This window comes from Dromiciops gliroides, chromosome 6, assembly GCF_019393635.1.
Source record: "Dromiciops gliroides isolate mDroGli1 chromosome 6, mDroGli1.pri, whole genome shotgun sequence".
Taxonomy (NCBI): domain Eukaryota; kingdom Metazoa; phylum Chordata; class Mammalia; order Microbiotheria; family Microbiotheriidae; genus Dromiciops; species Dromiciops gliroides.
Window position 1 is genome coordinate 101,411,921 of NC_057866.1, and position 20,213 is coordinate 101,432,133.

The window sequence follows — 20,213 nt, forward strand, 5'->3', positions numbered from 1 at the left end:
CTCCCCATAAGAATAGGTATGTATATTTCACAGAAGTTAATGGGTAAGACCAAGGAACTGGTTCATATTAGTGCATTTTCAACTTTGGTTTGGTTAAAGCCTTAGGGAGACTTCAGAATAGGTCCTTCATTGACTTAGAGATTTTAGTGAAGGATTTATAATCTCAAGCAGCTGTAGAAGTTCATCTGTGGAAAATCTTGGCAAATTACTTTCTCCATATGGTCTGTGGGTGTAAGGGATTTGTGGAAGGAAAAAAAACACCTTTTGTTCTGTATGTAAATTCACTCTGAATTGCACAATCCTTTTGTTAACTAGTATAGAATCATAGAATTTTAAAGTGGGGAAAACCTCAGATATCATCTGGGCAAATTCCCTCTTTTCACCAGGAGGATCCTGAAGTCCAGACAAGAAATGACTTAGAGCTGGTCAGTAGCACAATCGGGGTTAGAATCCCGTTCTTCTGACTCCTTTCTTTTGCACCACTTTGGTCTTATTCGAAGGCCATAGAATGCACTACTAGATCCACTATAAATTGTTTTGAGTTGGGATTATCCATTACTTCTCTTCCCCACTACCAATAATGTAGAGCTGAGTGTGAGTACATATGTTAATCATTTGGGGAATGCTGAGTAATAGCTGAGTAAGGATTGGGATAGACTTTATCAACCTATATGAGAATATTTCCAAGAGACAGGAAGTAGGCTTTTGAATTCAGTAAACTTTTATTAAGTGCCTAATATACACAGGGTACTGTGTTAGATGCCAAGGAATATAAAAAAGGTGATAATCCCTGCTATCAAAGTACTTATATTCTATTGGGGAAAAATACAAAAACATAGAGCTAATTAGAATACAGAACACAGAAATCTTATACTAAAATGATGTCATTCTGGACACAGGTTGACTTGCCTGGCATAGTTTAGACTGGGCCTTGCCTCTTTCTACTCTTTCTACCTAAATGATGTAGAGAAAGTGGGACAGCAGAGTATACTAACTTCTCCTGATTCAGTGTATTGTGGGTTTTGAAAGAGGAAGCAATCAACATTAGAAAGGATAGTTGGGGAACGTTGTTTTCAGGAAAAAGGTTTTTGTGAATATCCAGAAGAGATCTAGCATGAAAGGGAGTTTGTTAAGAGGTGGGTAGGTAGGTGGAGGAGTTGCTTTTAGTGGGTATAGCAATGTAGTAAGGGGACAGGAAGGAAGGACTGGAGGGAATTCAGTGAGAGTGAGAGGATAGGTATCATGGGAAAGGAGTTTTTACTTAATCAGACTGCAATGAATCATAGGGATGAAGGGCAGGAATTTGCTAGTCATAGGCCAAAGGAGCTATCGTTTGTCAGGACGTTTGTAGACTAAATTTGTCCCAAGATTCAGATTAGAAATCTGGTGTGAAAATGCATCTGCTGATGTTGTTTATAAGGTGGAACAAACCCCTTAAATGAATTGAAAGTAGCAGACAGAAAGGTCATGCTAAATAGTATACAGGTCTTGTGGTGAAGAAGGCAACTAGAATCCAGGGCAGCATGTGTCAGGGTTAGCCACTCTACCCATTTGTTATTCTCCACTACCTTCTTTATGAGTGGACTGGGGTTAGGCTAAGATGGTAAAGGCTAGTTGTCATTGTCATAGTTAGTGCCTTCCAGCATTTATATGCTGTTTTAAGGTTTGCAAAGAACTTTATGTGTGTTATTTCATTTGATCCTCACAACAATCCTGTGAGCTAAGTGCTAGTGTTATTTCCATTTTATAGATGAAGAAACTGAGGCCGAGAGGAGTTAACCAGGGTCATACATCTAATAAGTATCTGAGGCCAGATTTGAACTCAAATCTTCCTGATTCCAAATCCAGTACTCTATCCAATATGCCACCTAGTGTCCTGGAGATTGTGGAAGGGAGTTAAACTGAGGAGGGTTTTAGAGGAGACTAAGGCACAGTTCTTGCCCTCTTGAGAATTAATAGAATAGTTGGGTTTGTGAGTCAGTCAAGTAAGCATTTATTAAGTACTTAACTATATGCCAACCATAGGTTATTGCAATAGTTGAGGAGAGGAGTGATATAAACCTGAACGAGAAGGGGATGGCTATATATGTGTATATGTATGTGGATGTAAAAATGGACATATGAACACACATACATGTATATAGGTTTTTTGGTTGGTTTTTTGCGCAGGGCAGTGAAGGTTAAGTGACTTGCCCAGGGTCACACAACTAGTAAGTATCAAGTGTCTGAAGCTGGATTTGAACTCAGGTCCTCTTGACTCCAGGGCTGGTGCTTTATCCACAGTGCCGCCTAGCTGCCCCCTATAGTTGTTTTTAAGATTATTTTTATTACTGATTTAATTATCACATCCCAATATTAAAAGAACAAAAGATTGCATATGAATTAATGATCTTCTGTTATGAAAATTTTGTTTTTTAAAAGCTATATGTTAATTTAAACCTAATAATGAAGTTGTCTTGCTTGTTTGTGTTCCCTTCTGAACTTTTTTCCTTCCATGTATTTTTTATTATACTGATGTTCTTTTCTTTTTTCTTTTGCATTTTGTCTTTTCTCTCTAAATCATTATTCCCTCCTCTGTCAAGTTTTGTCTTTTGTGTTGGCCACATCTGAAATTTTTTTTGCAATCTCTAATTTATCATCTTTTTGCTAAAAGGCAGGAGGGGTATATTCCATTTTCTGTTTTCTTAAATCATTATTTATCACTGCATTCATCAGAATTCTGATGTCATCATGTAAATTGTTTTACTGGTTCAGCTCATTTCACTCTGCATCAGTGCATACAAACTTTTCTATTACTTAACAAAATCCAATGGGAGGAGATAGAAAAAGTTGCATTCAAAACAACTACAAAATGTGTAAAGTTCTGGGATTCATCTGACCAAGACATAACCAGGACTTAAATAAATACAACTACAAAACACTTTATAGAAATAAATAAGGCTTAAGTAATTGTAAAGATAAGAATTGTGCATAGACTACATTAATATGAGAAAAATGATGATACCTAGATGAATGTATAGATTTCATGCCATAACAGTTGAACTATTTAGGGGTTACTTTATGTAGCAAGACAAAATAACAACAAAGTTTATCTAGGGGAACAAAAAGGTCAAAAATCTCAAAGGAAATAATTTTTTAAAGTAGTAATAAAGGGAGAGATAGCATTACCAACCAAAAAACCTATATTAAAGCTATTTACACTGTTTAAAAAATAGAAAAGGTGATTAATGAACAACAACTAGGTAAATAAAACCCAGAAACAATTAAATTTAATAGCATAAGGTACAGTAAATTCAAGGGTCAATTATTAGAGTAAGGATCCCTTTTTGACAATAATAACTGGACATGTTGGAAAGCAGCCTAATAAAAAGTTAGATCTATATCAGCCTATTATACTATATACCACAACGAATTCCAAAGGGATACATAATCTAAATATAAAATGTCATATTGTAAATTTAAAAATTAGAGGAAAATTGAAGGAAATACTTTTCGCAACTATGGCTAGGGGAAGAATTCTTAACTAAGCAAGGGCTAGAGGTAATCATAAAGGGTAAAATGGACAGTTTTGTTTAGATGAAATTGAAAAACTTTTGCACAAACAATCAATGCAGGTAGAATTAGAAGACCATCAGTTAATTGGGGAAAAAATAGCAAGTGACTCTGCTAAAGGTTTAATGTTCAAGCTATATGGGGAATTGATGTAAATATGCAATAGTAGAAGATATTCTCCTATATGAACATGAGCAGTTAAAAAAAAATAAAAGTTATTGAGAACTCTGTGAAAACATGCTCCAACTCATTAATACTAAGGAGAATACAAATGAAAATAACTGAGATATTTACCTTATGCCATTCAGATTGGCAAAGATGATAAAGGATGAAAACGGCAAATATTGGAGGGATTATGGGAAGATGGGTACACTAATACACTATTTTTTTAAAATTATGAAAGTATTTTATTATTTTCCAGTTACATGTAGAGATAGTTTTCAACATTTGTTTTTATAAGATTACTAGTTTCAATTTTTTCCCCTCCCTCTCCTCCCTCCTCCCTCCCCAAGACAGCAAGTAATCAGATATAGGTTATATATGTACAAAACATTAAACCTATTTCTGCATTAGTCATGTTATAAGAGAAGAATCAGAGCAAAAAGAAATAACCTCAAAGAGGAAAAACAGCACCAAAACCAAAAGAAATACTATGGTTCAATCTGCATCTATATTTCACAGTTCTTTTTTTTTTTCTTCTTCTGGATTTGGAGAGCCTTTTCCATCATGAGTCCTTTGGAACTATCTTGTACTGTTGTATTGCTGAGAAGAATCAAGAATATCACAGTTGATCAACACATAATGTTGATCATACTGTGTACAATGTTCTCCTGGTTCTGCTCATCTCACTCATCATCATACACTAATACACTATCGGTAGAACTGAATTGGTCTAACTTCTAGAAAACAATTTAGAATTATACTCAAAAAGTCACTAAATTGTACAATCCCACTTCTAGGCATATGCCCCAAAGCAGTCAAAGTTGGAGGGAAAGAATCCATATATTCAAGAGCATTTATAATAGGATTTTTTTTTTGTGGTAGCAAAGAACTGGGGGTGGGGGGATACCCATCAATTGGGAGATTGATGAACAAATTGTGGCATGTGAATGGAATATTATTGTCATATAAGAAATAAATACGAAGAATTCACAGAAACTTGGGAAGATTTATATGAACTGTTGCAGAGTGAAATGAACAGAATCGTGAGAGAGTGGAGGAAAAATTGAGAAAGACTTGTAACCAGTTATATAGGAAGAATGTGGGAGAGTGAAGAATTGTGAATAACTCCAAAGTGTTATTTCAATCTAGGTGATTGGAAGTGATGGTGATGCCCTCAACAGTTACTGATATTTTAGAAAGAGGGAAGGGTTTTGGAAGAAAGATATTGAGTTCATTGTTCAATATATGAGTTTGAAACATATTAGGCAGATGGTGCATGCAAGATTGGAATTCAAGAGGGGAGACTAGGGCTGGACAAGTAGATCTGGGAGTCATCTTCACAGAGGTGATAGTTAAATATTGGGAGCTAATGACTTTGCAGAGGGAGAGGAGGGCTAAAGGTATGTTCAGCCACAGCATATTAAATAAGGATGATGGGGAAAAAAAAGGATGATGGTCCTGCACAGGAGATAGAGGGAGCAGCCAGAGAGGAAGGGGAAGCAAGAGAGAGCAGTCCCATGAAAAGAAAGTGTCAAATCCTGTAGAGGTCAAGGAGAATGAGGACTGAGGAAAGACCATTGGATTTGGCAATTAATGCATCACCAGTAACCTTGGAGAGAGTGGTTTGGATTGAGTGAGGTCGCAAGCCAGATTATGTTTATATTTGAGAAGTTTGTAGGAGGAAAGAAAGTGGAGGCTATAAAAAGGAGAAATATAGGATGGTAGCTTGAGGGAATGGTAGGATCAAGTGAACATTTTTAAAGGATGGGGGATATTGGACATGTTAGCAAATGAATAAAGGACAACAGATAAGAAACAAAATAACTGATCTAGAAATAAGATACCTTTTATTTTCTTCCATTTATTTTAACCTTTTAATTTTGTTCTAATATTTCTTACTGTCTCATGGAGTCATTGATTCCTGTTAGGTCTATTTAAATTTTCAGAGTCTGTTCCTTGGGTAAAGGTGACCACTTTTTATTCTAATATATTTATTCTCCTCCTAATTCTTTCTTCCACAGATTTATTTCACTTTTCCCCCTCTTGCTTCATTTCTTCTAGGTATTCATGTAATCCTTGTAGAAAATCCACTTTTTCCTTTGATTCTTTGCTTGGAGTTGCTATGGATTTACTCTCTAGGTTGAATTTTGGGGAATCTTTGGATCTATTATAATTCTTTATGGTGGCCTATATCCAATGTTTACTCATTCCTCAAGCCTTAGTTTCTGATTTGGGGCTTTGTATCCAAAGCCAAGCTCTACCTCCTGCTACACTTTTGAGTGAAGTGGTTGGCCTTGTCTGTTTTTAGCTTGGATTCTTAAATTGACTTCCACCTCCTGTGGTTAGCCCCTCCTAGAACTTTGAGATTCAGAGTGCTAGATCTTCAGAGCCTTTTATGAAGTCTCAGATCACAGTGCTAGATATCTTAGGATCCCTGAGACTGGAGTGTGCCAATATGAGCACAACTATGCCCTGACTGTTCACTGCATCCCTTAAAAGATTATGTTAAGGGCAGCTAGATGGCGCAGTGGATAAAGCACTGGCCCTGGATTCAGGAGTACTTGAGTTCAAATCCAGCCTCAGACACTTGACACTAGCTGTGTGACTCTGGGCAAGTCACTTAACCCTCATTGCCCTGAAAAAGACAAAAAAAAAAAAACAACAAAAAAAGATTATGCTATGGGTTTCTGAGACAGCTAGGTGGCACAGTGTCTGCCACTGTGCTGTGTATGGAGTCAGGAGAACCTGAGTTCAAATCCAGCCTCAGGCACTTACTAGTGCTGTGACCCTGGGCAAAGTCACTTAATCCTTTTTGCTTCAATTCCTCATCGGTAAATTGAGCTGGAGAAGGTCATTGCAAACCTCTCCAGTATCTTTGCCAAGAAAACCCCAAATGGGGTAACGAAGAGTTGGATGTGACTGAAATGACTCAACAAAGACAATGGGTTTCTGACTACTCTGAGGCTTTATCAGAGTACTTCTTGGCTTTAGTTGTCTCTAGATACAATGACTTGCAGGCTACATTGTCTCTCTACTATCTCTGGTCCTGTTGGGAGGTTACCATTTTATTTGTCTAAGCTGGTCCTGGTTCTTCTGATGTCTTTCTTTTCCCTGTGGGCTTCTGCTGACATTTTGTGCAGTTCTGGGGTGGATGATAGTTTTTCATTGCATTTTTTTTTTTTGCAGGGCAATGGGGGTTAAGTGACTTGCCCAGGGTCACACAGCTAGTGTTAAGTGTCTGAGACCGGATTTGAACCCAGGTGCTCCTGAATTCAGGGCCAGTGCTTTATCCATTCCACCACCTAGCTGCCCCTATTGCTTTTTTTTTTTTTTTTTTTTTTTTTGGTGTGGGAGTTGGGGTTAAGTGACTTGCCCAGGGTCACACAGCTAGTAAGTGTTAAATGTCTGAGGCTGGATTTGAACTCAGGTATTCCTGAATCCAGGGCCGGTGCTTTATCCACTGCACCATCTAGCTGCCCTTCCTATTGCATTTTTTAAAAAAGTTTTTTATTGATATTTTTTGTGGTTTTTATCCAAACTTCCCCCTCCCATATCCCTCCTCCAGCCCCCTTCCAGACAGTTATCCCAAATAACAAATAACATACAAAAATAATATTTTAAAAGGAAAAACAAAAAAAGAAAAAATCAGCAAAACTTAGCAATATCAAAAAAATCTAAAAGTATGTACAGTATTCATTCAATTTCTTGATCATTATTTGGTCTGGTATGACTTTTAGGTTTTTGCTGGTGTAGATACATGGAAGCTGGGCTGTCTGCTACTGTTCAGGCAGTTGTCTTGGCTGCAAGTTTAGGAATAGGGTTTCATTAGGCAAAGAGGTAACCAAGGATAATTCAAAGAGCACTGGACTTGGTAAAAGATCTGGGTTTGAATCCCAGCTTCAATGCCAAGTGACCATGGTCAAGTCACTTATTGAGTCTCAGTTTCTTTCTTAGTATAATGGGGATAAACAATACTTTTTGATATCTAATCCTTGAGTTTTTGTTGAGCCCAGTATTTGCAAACCTTTAAGTACTATAGAAATGAGGACTGGTGTTTTCATTAGTTGTCGTTATGGACAGATGTGGGAAGAGTCTGTTATAGTACCTGATATACCATTTTCATAACTGGGTCACGAGAAGCATGGTTCACAGTGGCGCTGACCTTGGAGTGAGGAGGATCTGGCTTTTCATCCTATGACACATATTAGCTATGTGATGTTAGGTAAACCATTCAGCCTTTTAGCATTGTGGACAACAATAAATTGCACATGAGTTCCTAATCAGTATCAGTGGAGGGAGTTTTCAAGATGAAACTTGTCCACACTGATAAAATCCCAGATCCTGGTAAACAAACAAACAACCCCCCCCCCAAAAAAAAAAAACAACCAAAACCCCAAGCCATAATATGACCTGTGAAGTAACTCAAATAGTACACTTAACCTTCTGGGTGACTGTACTAAAATCAAATTCCAGTCCTCCAAATGTGGTTTGTTGTTTCTGATTACCTCAGGACATACCGACTTTTTGTATGGGAGAAGTCCTGTTCTCCCCACCCCCACCCCCACCCCCAATCCTCCTAGTGAAATTTCAGAAGGAGCAGAGATAAGGAATGTGTTAAATTAAGTTGAAAAAACTATTTTTCTCTTTTAGGAAGTGTGAATTTTTCCCTGCTGGAGTTAAAGGGGCAACTTGCCATTGGTTGAGAGAAAGACAAGAATCAGCTTCGTGGAAAGTGATCCCTGTACTTCTACCAGAGGGCAGAGTCCTGTACTAAGCCCTTCCCCCCTCCCCCTAAGCCATTTCTTTCCGTGGAGTTCTTCTTCAATGGGAGATACCACATCCAGCAGAAAGGAGTCAAGGAGGAATAGTGAGTGAAGGCAGTGACAAGGAGTGCAGTCCCTGACAGCAGAGATGAGAGTTAGCCAAGGAAGAAGAGAATAATTAACTCTGGTAGTTGAGAATTGAGCTTGTGAGAAGAGGAGACTCAAGGGAGCCCAGGGTCATGATGGTGTAGCAGGTTGAAGACACCTGGAGAAGGAAAAGACATTGAAGTTCTGTCACCGCTAAATTGGTTCTGAAAATATTCCTCTTTCAAAGAATTACTTGCTCACACAATCCAATCAAAATTTAAGTAAAAGTTTTTATTATTTGGTACCTAGAGGTATGTCTGGGAGAAGTCTAAACTTCAACTCCTGGGGAGATGCAGGTTTATGGCATGTTCCTCAGTCAGTCAGCGAATAGAGGTATGGCTGGGAGAAGAAGTCTAAACTTCAACTCCTTGAACAAAGGAAAAGATGACAATTTCATAGAAGCCCGAAGGGGTTGGGGGGAGAGACTTAAGACTTAAAGATACAGCAGTATGGAAAATGATGATGTTAGCTATTTGCATACATGAATAATAAAAAGTCCACATTTCTAACTTGAGATTATTGTCACTATTTGGTCCTAATCACATAGCAAACACAACTGGCTCCCAACTAAGCTCATGTTGTAAATTCAAGGCACCCAGCTTTCTGGGTGTCGCTGACATGTCTGCTTTATTATCTGTTTGACTAACCACTATCTAGTTAATTGACTACTTTGCTTTTCTAAGGAAAGAGTCATCTCTAACTGACCCCAGCAAGCTGATCAACCATATTTCTCCATGGTCAGAGTGTCCACCTTAGGTTCAGAGCATCCCTAACTGGACCCAGGCCTATCAGGCTGCTCTTTCAAGTCCTGTATTACTTGGTGTTAGTTGCTCTTGCCCTGTATATTCTGTATGGTCTATGTTACTTCTAGCATATGCTAGTTGTGTCCTACTCTTCCCACTGACACCATGCAGATTTATGGGGAAATGTACCCTTCGGGTTTTTGCAGCTGTTGTTTTTCCCTGTGCCATTTTGGTAAATGTTTTTGTTTTGGGCTGTTTGCTCCTGACAAGTGAGCTCACTAACAAGTGGGTGCTTATAAGCCATGCTTTTAAGACTGTGAACCTATAGAGTTCCTAGAATCTGAGAGTGATAGTTTCCCTCTGGGGCATAACCCTTTAGTGTGAATGTGAGCTGGGGGAGTAGCCCCTAATGAAATGTGTGATAGTAATAAATAAAAGAAACTAAATTAATAAATGAAGCAAAACCTCAGTAGGTCTTAGTTTATCATCTGTAAAATTAGGGAAATAATCAAGATGATCTTTAGTATCCCATTGGGTTTTAAATCCCATCACTCTATTTGAGGGGTTGTTTCACCTAAGGAATACCTTGGTGCTTCCATTTAAATCTAGTTTCATTAAATGGGTATTTACTGAGGCTCAGGGCATTCTACAAATTGGAAAAACATTTTACAGTCTGTATTTTGGGTAGATTATCTTGGTCTGCTGTTTTCCTCAGAAAGTTTTTGCAAACTTTGTGTAGAACTTGCCTTACTAGATTCATTATTCAATCATACATCTACATTTTGAATCCAATTTAGTTTAACCATATACAGTTTTTTTGGGGGGGACGGGACAATGGGGGTTAAGTGACTTGCCCAGGGTCACACAGCTAGTAAGTGTCAAGTGTCTGAGGCTGGACTTGAACTCAGGTACTCCTGAATCCAGGGCCGGTGCTTTATCCACTGCGCCACCTAGCTGCCCCATACCATATACATTTTTTTTTTTTTTGCGGGGCAATGGGGGTTAAGTGACTTGCCCAGGGTCACACAGCTAGTAAGTGTTAAGTGTCTGAGGCCGGATTTGAACTCAGGTACTCCTGACTCCAGGGCCGGTGCTCTATCCACTGCGCCATCCAGCTGCCCCACCATATACATTTTAAACTTTCTTTTACCCTTAAAAATCACCTTTGGAATTACACATTCAAAATTCCTCTTGAATTGTTTTTGAAGCAGCAAGTGGAGGATTAAACCTTCCTGAAAATTCAGCTTTTTAAAAGAGGGAATTGATGTTCCACCTGCAATTCAAATATTTCCCATTTATAATTGACCATTGTTAAATACTCAGACACATATCTCCCTTCCAAATTAGCAGTAGTTATGTCTTACCATGAATTAGAATGTAGCATGAAATGGCATTAATAGTAATCTTCATTCAGTGATTTTAATGTGACATTTAATTACAACTGCTTTTTAATTCCTCTAAGTTTCTTTAAGAGTTGAATCAAAGATTATTTTTTGGTAAAGTAATAGCTAGACTTCTTAGGTTTGGCTTGATATGAAAGTTGCATATACATATGATGCTTTGCTTGGAGGGCTAAGGACTCTAGTTCAAGTAAAATAGAACACAAAACAAGAATATGTCCATCAAAACACAACCAGTGAAAATAGAGGCCCTTGGCTTGTTTTGACTCATAAATAATCCCTTAGTGCTGTTGATTTAATGTCTTTGACCAATAGGGAGTATACTTTATAAGAATAAGCGTATTATTTTAAAGAAATCCATGTTGGTTTGTTTTTTCCACAAGTAAAGTCTAGTAATCAAACTATGTTCACATGTGGTTTGCTAAAGCAATTTAACTAGTTAAGCAGGACTGGTTTGGGAGGAAACTCCCTGATTGAAACCAGAAAGACCAGAGTGACAGTAAGTTACTTCTGAGTTTTAAAAGAAAATGTATTTGACTTCATCATTTTATCCATAACCTGATATAGTTTTTGTTAGGTTGACAGTATTTAATTAAAAAGCCATAACTTGACTGAGGAATTCTAATTGTATGTTCTTTTAAAATACTTGCAGAAGGGGCAGCTAGGTGGCTCAATGGTTAAAGCACCAGCCCTGGATTCAGGAGTACCTGAGTTCAAATCCGGCCTCAGACACTTGCCACTTACTAGCTGTGTAACCCTGGGCAAGTCACTTAACCCCCATTGCCCCGCAAAAAAAAAAAAAAATACTTGCAGAGTTGATTAATACAGTTGCCGACTTAGAATAGCACACATAGTGCATGGAACATAGAAGCAATGAGATAGAGCCTGAAAATAATTTGTTTATCACAGCTTTCAAAACCCAGTTCACAATGATCCTGAGGAAACCATTGTTGATCTAGCCCAGCAACCATTCCTCTGCTTCCAGCTCTGGAGTGCTTTGGCCTCCTCAGTAACAAGTAATTGGGTATTTTGAGAGCTTGGCTTTGTTGTATTTTTGCTCCATGTATACAAATTTTCTTCCCAATTTAATTGTAAAGTCCTTTAAGCAGGGATCAGATATTTCAAGTTTGCTCGTAATTCCCAGTTCAGTGCCCAGACACAAAATATGATAAACGAATAAATGAAAGAGGGAGCCAATTGATATGGAAAATGATAAGATGGTGTTCCACAAAACAAAATCTGTCAAAAAAAAAATAAAAAGACAAGAAAGATTCACTGTGCTCAGAAACAAGACCAGTGCCAGATGAGTATTGCAAAGAAGATACTTCCAGGAGGGTAAGGGAACAGGATGTTAGCACTCTGAGTATTCTTACAGAGGCGCTTAATTGACAAAATATGGGAAGGTAGTGTATTAGAACTGGACTCTAGACTACAGATTGTTAGAACTGGGACAACATCCTAGTCTAGTCTTATTTACTGTTGAGATATTGAGTCTTAGAGAGGTAACATGACAACCAAGGTCATATGACTGATTAGTAGCAGAGCTGGAATTCAGACCTAGGCTCCCTGACTCCTAGTCCAGTGCTCTTGTTATATTCTTGAATGATTCGATGATTTAGATATAGTACTGTCTCTTTAAAACAGACTCATTTCCTGCAGTGGGATTCCAAGTAGAATGCTTTTAGGTCTAGGCTTTGAAATACAGGAAGTGAACTGACTGGCCCAGGACTTGGTTGTCTATGTTTTAATTTGTTACAGGGGCAATTCTATTGGGAGAAAGTTATTGGGAAATAAGAGTAATGAAAAAACACAAAGCCTCAATAATATATTTTTGAAAGGAAAGAAAAGTGATGTGAAATGCAAACCTAATTATGACTGACAGCACTATTCATTGCCTATTGTGATTACATGATTATTGTACACATACATTATTGCACATGCAGACACATGACTTTGGGAAACCAGTATTATTACTTGGGAAAGAATAATGTTTTTTGATTCAGTACTTAGTCAAAAATTATTTCAAATGAGAAAGGAAAAAGACCTTTTGTTTTTCATGTATACAAGTAGCTGTCATTTACATTTTAAAAAATATAGTATTCAGGCATTTTGGGGGCGGGGATCATAGTTTTTTTCACAGAGTCAACTGATCCTTAAATTAACTCTTCTTGCCCAGTTTTCCAGGTCAGTTTCTTATATCAGATACCTTTATTTTTCTTTTCTTTTTTAATCTTTTGCATTCTAATATTAATTGTTGCATCATGTGTACTAATATTGTTGCCTGAATGATTCAGGGATGCCATTTTTTCAGTAAGGTTTATTACTTTCTTTTCTAAGCACTTTATTCTCTGTAATTTTTTTATCTTGCTTTATTTCTTCTATATATTCATGTAGCCTTTGTGGGAAAATCTGATTTTTTTTTCCTTTGAGTCTCTGATTACAGTTATTATGGAGTTAGATTTGTAATAATTTTTGTTATTGGATGACCTTTTCTTTGACTTACTCATCTCACCAGTTTTAGTTTTTGAATTGGGGATTTATGCCAAGCCCAGGCTCCCCCTTCTGCTGGTTTTTTTTGGGGGGGGTGGTAAGCCCTGGTTGGTTTGCCTTAAGTCTCTGGGTTCTTGCACTGACCTCTACCACCCAGGAATTATCTCTCCTCCCCCCATCTTTGAGCTTCAGAGTACTTGGTCTTCAGGGCTTTCTCAGATGTCTTAGGAAAGGGTGTGAGGGGCCTCAGAGACCCTGAGCTGGGTTGTCTTGTGGTATACAATCGTTCATATTGCACTGGTTGCTGCGATTCCTCAGGCTTTCAATGTGCCTACTCTTTGCCTTTCTCACCTTCTGCACTCCTTGCCTCTGGACAGAGCCTTGCGGGCAACATATGTCCTGTTTATGAGTGTGCTGATGCTGGCTTTGCCGGCATCTTCCCTTTTCTGTTGTTCCTGTGCTTCTTCCTGACGATTTGTGGCGTACTGGAGTAGATGATGTAACCCACTGCAGTTTCTCATTGGATTTCTTGATCATTATTCAGTTTGGTATGGACTCGAGTGGTTGTGGGGGAATCTAGGCAGCCTCCCTCCCTTTCAGGTAACCATCTTGGTGGGAAGACCAGTCAGTGTATTCTTAGAATCCATTTGGCCAATCTATCCTTTGCTTTTCTGCAGCTTTAATTGTAATTAATACGTAATGACTATTTCTTAGGGTATTAGGAACTTTGTTTGGTTCAGTCTCTTAGCCAGGGATGGTTAGTGAGTTTATCCATGGTCCCTGCCCCCTTTATCAGCCTGAGATCTTGAGGGAGTTTAGGTCCTGCCACAGTCCTGGGATTTGCCCCTTCTGGAGAAGGTGCTGAGGGGAGTATTACATGCTAGACTCTCTGAGCCGTCTTTTACTCTTGAGTGGAGCTCTCTAGCCTAGATTAAGGTGGTCCCTGAGATCCCTGCCATAGTTTAGGACTAGAATGATGAGCAAGGGGCAGACCTTGCCTGGCCTTATCTGGAATAGGGTCCAGGAAAGAGGCCTTCAGTTCTAGATGGGGCAGCAGCACTGACTCAGACTCAGAGCTTCTAGAATCTTCCTTCATTTGTGTGTCCTTTTTTTCTCCTTTGGTGGAGCTAACCTCATTAAAGTTTCTGTTTGCTTATCTTATTCATAGGCTTCGTTTGGTGATGTTTTCCATTGGGAAATTATTCCCAAGGTAGTTTAGAGGGAGCTGGTTTTGGTTGAATCTTTAAAGTTGTTGTTGCTTTGCTTTTGGAGATATGGGGGAGGAGTGGGGAGAGGTAGAGAGTCTTACTGAGACTTATTTTGTATGTATGTATGTAGAAGAGGGAGAGAGGTTTATAGATGATAACCTTAAAACTAAACCTACCTCCCAGAGTTTGAGGAAGGTGCTTTGTAATCCACAATACTGTAGAAATGTGAATTGTTGTTAGCGTTATCTAAGTTTTCTTTAGTCTATAAAATGCTCATAAATAGATTGTTGTTCATTTTTTGGCTTGGATTCTTCCTTTTACAGAATCACAGAATCTCAGAATTTCAAGAGACATCAGAGGATATCTAGTCCAACTCCTACCTGAACAAGAATCCACTCTACCGTAGACCTGAAAAATAATTATCCAGACTTTGCTTGAAGAAGTCCATCAAGAGGGAACCTACTACCTTCCCAGGTAGCCCATTCTACTTTGAGGTAGTTCAATTGTTAGGAAACTTTTCATTTGGTGAATATACCTCTTTGTAACTCCTACCTATTGCTCTTAGTTTTTCCCTCAAGGGCCAAGTAGAATAGGTCTCATCTCTCTCTTCTATAGGAAGTCCTTCATATTCTTTTTGTTTTTGTTTTTGTTTTTGTTTTGTTTTGTTTTTTTTAGTGAGGCAATTGGGGTTAAGTGGCTTGCCCAGGGTTACACAGCTAGTAAGTGTTAAGTGTCTGAGGCCGGATTTGAACTCAGGTACTCCTGACTCCAGGGCCAGTGCTCTATCCACTGCACTACCTAGCTGCCCCCTTCATATTCTTTTTTTTTTTTTTTTATGTATGAGGTATTTTATTTTTTCCATTACATGTAAAGATAGTTCTCAACTTTTGTTTATACATGCTTTACAATTTCAGATTTTTCTCCCTCCCACCCCTCCCTTCATATTCTTAAAGACAACTATCATGTCTCCCCTAACTATTCTCCTTTCTAGTCCAAACATTCTCAGTTCTTTCACCTAATTCTGATATGACGTGCATTCTCAGCCCATCACCAGCTTGGTTGCCCTTCTCTAGATGCTATCATCAGTATTCTTCTTCCAATGTGGCAACGAGAGCTAAAATCAATATAATGCTCCAAATGTAGTCTGAGCAGAACAGAATACAGTGGGACTATCATTTTCCTAGTCCTACAGCTATACTATGTCATTTTAAATTTGTAGAGTACTTTGCAGGTTACTTCATGTATGAGACAAGTATTAGTGTGCCTATTTTTTTAAAAATAAATTTTTATAGACGTCTTCTGTTTTTTATGTCATCATAGTTATCCCTAGGATCCTTTTCCCTCCCAGAGAGTCATCTTATCTAACAAATAGTATTTATTTAGTGAGGCAGTTGGGGTTAAGTGACTTGCCCAGGGTCACACAGCTAGTAAGTGTCAAGTGTCTGAAGCCAGATTTGAACTCAGGTACTCCTGACTCCAGGGCTGGTGCTCTATCCACTGTGCCACCTAGCCGCCCCACAAATAGTATTTTTTAAAGACAAGAAAAAAATATCAGCACAACTGATTAGTACATTGAAAAAGTCTAAAACGTGTACAATGTATTAACACCCGTGGACCTCTCACTTCCACAAACAGGTGGGTGGGGGACGTCCTTTCATATCTCTTTGTTTGAGTCATGCTTGATCTTTATAAATTTTGCTAATTCATTTTTTATTTTTTTGTCTTTGGTTGATTTTCCTATTTATATTGTTATAGCTATTGTGTTTATGTTTTCTTGGCTGTGCTTATTTCACTCTGCATTAATTCATATAGGTCTTTTCAGAGTTCTCTACATTCATCACACCCATCATTTCTTATAGCACAATAATATTCCATTGCACACCACAGTATGCCTCTTTTTAAAGGCAGATGAATTTAAAAGATGTCAGGCTTCACTACTAACTTTCTGTGCTTCTCTTTAGACTTCATCATCTTCATGTATAAAAATGAGGTAGTTGGACTAGATAATTTGAGGCCACTTCTGACTCTAGCATTCTGTGGTTGATTTGGTCAAACTGGGTCCCTAAAGAATTTAGTGTAAAATATATCTTCTTTAAGAAGCTTTCCTTAATCATCCTGGAAGGACTTACCATTCCATTCTAAATAAATACTTTGTTGTTGTTCTTTAGTCATTTCATTCGTGTCTGACTCTTTGTGATCCCCACTTGGGGTTTATCAGCAAAGATACTGGAGTGTTTTGCCATTTTCTTCTCCAGCTCATTTAAAGATGAGGAAACCAAGGCAAACATGGTTAAGTGACTTGCCCAGGGTCACAGAGGCCAGCTTTGAACTCTGGACAGAGTGACTGGTCTGGAGTCAGACCTTTCTATATTATGTCATTTTAAATTTGTATAGTACTTTTCAGGTTACTTCATGTACAAGACAAGTATTAGTGTGCCTGTTTTTTAAAAAAATAAGTTTTTATAGACATCTTCTGTTTTTTATGTCATCATATTTATCCATATGATCCCTTTCCCTCCTAGAGAGTCATCTCATATAACAAAGAGTATACCAAATAAATACTTGCCGACTATAATAATAATTGTTAAGTGACTTTGCAGTAGCTCATCTATACTTTGTAACTGGTTATCTCAGGTGATATTTGAAAAAACGATGATATGTGTCTGTCTGATGGACCAACCAAGGCTTAGGTTCTGATTCTAACATGCCAATAGTGATTTACACAAGAAACTTAAAAGGTTATGCTTTAATTGAGGGGTACGTATATCAGGTTAGGTGTAAAATAGCAATCCCATAGTATATTTCCACTCACCCTGAAATTGTAGCCAAATTCAATAGAATTATCTTTAAGCCTCAGTTTCTTAACTTTTGAGGTATGCTATGGGAAGCACTGATAAAAAGTTTGCATGGCGGTATGAAGGAAAGACAAAAGCTTTTACTAAGCAAGCACCTACTGTGTGCCAGGGATTGTGCTAGGCACTTTACAAATATTATCTCATTTGATCCTTGAGGAGTCCCCATTTTACATTTGCAGAACATTGTCCCATTACTGACACAGCCCATACCTCGCCTTAATGAGAGCTTAGTCTGGGTAGACAAATAATAGTAGTGTCCTTATGACTTGTCTCTCATTTATGGCTTCTCACATAGATATGTGGTTAGGAGGAACTTGTGATATGAAGTATATGACATTTGTAGGAGGAAACTGTAAGAGCTGAGGATAAATGGTATTTGCCTGCCACACTAGGGATTATAGCTTATGGCCTTCTGAACTACTTCACAGACTTAGCAACTTTTCTGCAGCCCTCTACATGGTACCTACTGTGACTTTCCTACTTGAGATTCATTTCAATTTTGTATGAATTTCATCTTCTTTCGTCAAACATACTTTGGGATTTGATATCATTTGTATTAGAAGAAATAACTTAGTGAGTTTCGGTGGTTGGTTTCTGGCCATGACTATTTAAGAAAGTGGCTTTGTTTTTCTTCTTTCTGCATGTGTCTGTTTTCTCTATGAATGAAAAGCCTTCAGTTATGTGCAAAGAATAAAGCATTGTCTTTCATGTTTGAAGATGAAGCTGCTATTGGTATTGTGAACCATGAACTATAGATGGTAGAAATGAAAAAAACCTTTATTGCCCATCACTGACTGCTCTCCTAGTACATCTGTTGCCAAGGAGGAAAAATACTACAACTATTAGAATACCATATGTTAAACTAACAATATAATTATTAGGTGTTTATCTTTGGGGCCAGATAAAAATTCAGTATCGTCATTGTTTACTTTTAAAATAGTTCCTTTCTAACACTTTGGTTTTTGTCTCCCATCATAGAATGTGAATTTTTAGAAAGTAGGAAGAAGCAGGACATTGATTTTTTCTCCTTCCATTCACTTTTTTACATAGTCAATTGTGATTCAGGCGCACACATAGTGGGTCTTTGGGGAAAGATATCAAGAGAAAAATAACAAAAATAATTTGAAAGCCAAACTAGTCTTCCTTTTATACAGACTTCATTATGCTTCCTCTGCTTCTAGTTGTCCCCATTGCCTTCCATGTCAGTTAACAGATATTTTTAAAGCACCTACCATGTGCCCCTGGTTGGATGATATGAATAAGACCAAACAGCCTTTCCATAATCCCTATGTGTGAGAACTCCATTGCTTTCTGGCCGTTTCGTGTGCAGGATCTCCGGATGCGGCTCTTCAGCCTTGTTTGCCTCCTAAGGAGCTCAGCGGCTTTACTCACACTAAACTATCCTCCTTCTTTTCCCTGGAGGCTGATCTGCCTGCTGCTCCTGATTCCCAGCTCTTCAACTAGCTATGCTTAAATGAGCTGAAAGTTGTACTTAAATGGGTCCTTTTAATGATTTTCCCAGAGATGAGAATGTTCATTCAGATCGCCTTTCTGCTCTAGCCTACTAAAATTGGACGTCACTTGGAGTTCAACTTTTTTTGAACTGTTGTGCCGTGGATGACCCAAAGCTTTCTTAGAAATATTACCCTCTTACCAGAGTACCTCCTCACTGTAGAAATCTTTCCTCTATTTTCCTTGGACTGTTTTACACGTCTGGTATGGACAAAAGATATTTAGTTACAAACAGATAATATAGTGTCGTATTTCATATTTGAAAATGAAGCTGCTGTTGCTGTTGTGGGACACATCCTCCACATAATAGAAGAATTGGGTTATAACAAACATTGGCAGATAGAAAGGATTCTAAAGCTACTTTATTGGTAATTGTCTTTGGCTCTTGGAAGCTAAATCTGTATCAGCCATAGCATATACAGTTGGTTTGAATTTTCTAGTCATAAAAAATCCTGATACTCATCACCTTTTCCAGTCACACTTCTCTCTGAAGATATCTTTTACACTGTTCTTTGTATGTACTTCATCACTGGCCATATGCTGTAGCCTATCTGTGCCTGTCTCCCATTGTTCCTTTGGGTAAACTCCAATTTTACTTCTTTAAAGACCATTGTATTACATTCCTCACAGTCATATATGCAATCAAGTTCACTAGTCTTCCTTTTCAATTTTGACTCTCCCTTTATGGTCTATCTGCAGAGTTGTTCCCAAGTATACATATCATTGGACCAGATCTTTGGGCTCACCTTCCATCTGTGAATCACAGTCAGGACAATAAACATTTTTCATACACTGAGCTATTCCTGTGTGCAGCACGTTGTCTCTTGAATGATTATAGATCTCACTTAGAAGACTATAGTATGGGGGCGGCTAGGTGGCGCAGTGGATAAAGCACCGGCCCTGGATTCAGGAGTACCTGAGTTCAAATCCGGCCTCAGACACTTGACACTTAACTAGCTGTGTGACCCTGGACAAGTCACTTAACCCCCATTGCCCCGCCAAAAAAAAAAAAAAAAAAAAAAGACTATAGTATTCCAGGTCTTGATGCAGTCAGTATGTCATACACAATCAGGAACATCTGGAGGACATCCTCATCTATAGAGAATCCATTTTTTGTTTGGATTCTGAAGTGGATGTAGTCCATGACAGTGGCAGATATCTTTGACAAGCGTGCATCACCCTGTTTTAAGCCTTCTTTGATAGTAATATTCATAGAATAATCAAACAATAAAATGAAAATGAAAGACAAAATCTGGGAAAAGCTAGCAGTCCAATTTCATTCACCAGATTGAAGAGTATGTGAAGGTGAGTAGCATATACTAAATCTAGAAAGGTGTGTTGGAACCAGTTGGTGAAGGGCCTTGAGTACTAGGCTAAGGAG

General features: G+C 38.2%; 1 protein-coding gene across 5 annotated transcripts in view; it reads left to right on the forward strand.

The window, feature by feature from the left end:
• PTPRA (protein tyrosine phosphatase receptor type A) overlaps positions 1 to 20,213 on the forward strand; it is a 194,314-nt gene that overhangs the window by 49,754 nt on the left and 124,347 nt on the right. For 3 of the 5 annotated variants that reach the window (XM_043970062.1, XM_043970060.1, XM_043970065.1), the window contains one exon: positions 14,789 to 14,939. The exons of 1 other annotated variant lie outside the window; for it this stretch is intronic. The gene's annotated coding sequence lies outside the window, so the exon portion shown is untranslated. Of the gene's footprint in view, positions 1 to 14,788; positions 14,960 to 20,213 lie in introns of all 5 variants that reach the window. One more of the 5 variants, XM_043970063.1, reaches the window with a different exon arrangement.